The 1,516-nt window shown below is 44.9% G+C and overlaps 1 pseudogene; it reads right to left on the reverse strand.

The window, feature by feature from the left end:
• Positions 1-214: 214 nt before the first annotated feature.
• Positions 215-913, reverse strand: LOC148511459 (N-alpha-acetyltransferase 40 pseudogene; annotated as a pseudogene).
• Positions 914-1,516: the final 603 nt, after the last annotated feature.

A 1,516-nucleotide genomic window follows, 5' to 3' on the forward strand; every position in this document is an offset into this window, starting at 1 on the left:
TCAAACAAGAATTTATTTACTGTTAAAAGGACTTGTGTTGGCGTAAATCTCACGCATGTGCACAATTGTGCAGTATTTAAACATCACTAAGTAAAAAAATTAAAATTAAAAACTAGAAGAGTAGAAAACAAAACCACAAAACAGAAGATATTGACAATCGCTGTGTTCTCTTGAACCCACCCATAATTTTCCATGTGTCCATCCACCACCTTGTTCAGGGGCAGCAGCCTGCACAATGTCCGGAATGTGAATTGGGAGTGTCTACAAACTTTGTCTTGTGACCCAGAATCTCATACATGCGATCATCACTGCAGCACCCTGATACACTGGGAGAGGTCTTGTCTATCTCAAACTGAAAACTATCTCTGAAGAATTGGTAAGCATTGTTATTGTGTTTGAACACTGTAAGAACGACTTTCTTCATCTGTGTGCTATTTGCCATCAATTGTAAGAGTTGTACCAGGAATTTCCCCAATCCTTTCCTGCGTACATGGATCTCCAACTGCACCGCATAACAATAAAGGACCTCATCCCCGCACTCCACGTCAAATCTGAAGTGCACAAATACAACAGGCGCAGAAAGCTCATCTCTGGCAATAAAGTACTAGGCACGTTCATCTGCTCTTCACGCTTTTTCCACTCCTTCCAGTCGCTCTGTTCATATAGCAGCTGCATATTTGTCTTTGTGAGTTCAAATACCTAGTCTAAAGTCTTCTGGTCCAAATGTATTACTCTGCAGCACTCTATAGACCGATTCAACCCATTTCTGTCACACTTCTTAAAGATTGGAAAGGCTCCTAAATGGTCACTCAGCTGATTGGCCGCTTGCACCTTGACAAACAGCTGCCATTGCAGTACAATCCTCTTGGCATTTTTGTTTTTTTTCTTTTGCTCATACAGACTTCATCCCCATGACGTAGCTGATGACAGAATACTCTGAAGCCTGGTTCGGTGCTGGAGGGAGTAAGAAGCTCATAATTTTTTTTTCCAAATCAAAACATTAAAATTAAAAGCTAATCAATCCTTCTTTACTTTCCCTATCTTCATTCCATAAACATATTCCAACTCCCTCAGGCCTTTTACCTAGTTCTTGATTAATGAAAACATTCTTGGTTTTTAAACTTCCTAGGGGTCATATAGTTTATTAAATTGCCATCCTATTGTCATGACCCGGGCTGCGCGGTCACGGAGAGCTCGGACCTTACCTGTCCGGGAGCTCTGGCAGGGCCTTTCCTGCGGTGGCGCTGGCTTCTGGAGGCGATCCGGGCGCTAGGGACTGGTGGCAGGGGACTCCGGTGTAGCGCTGGTGGCTGCTGGGCGCCGCCATCTCTGATGTGGCATGTGACCTGGGGGAACCAATCCCATTCCTGCACGCTCCCTGGGAGGTCTAGCCAATCCCTGCATGTCCCTTGCTACTTAAGGGTGTTTTACACACTCTTTCCTTGCCAGTGCAACGTCGTACACAGCACAAGCTGTGTGATTAGTTCCTGAGCTCCCTAGCCTCTGTGCTGCTACA

This window comes from Taudactylus pleione, unplaced genomic scaffold (assembly GCF_031769625.1).
Source record: "Taudactylus pleione unplaced genomic scaffold, aTauple2 ptg000306l, whole genome shotgun sequence".
Taxonomy (NCBI): domain Eukaryota; kingdom Metazoa; phylum Chordata; class Amphibia; order Anura; family Myobatrachidae; genus Taudactylus; species Taudactylus pleione.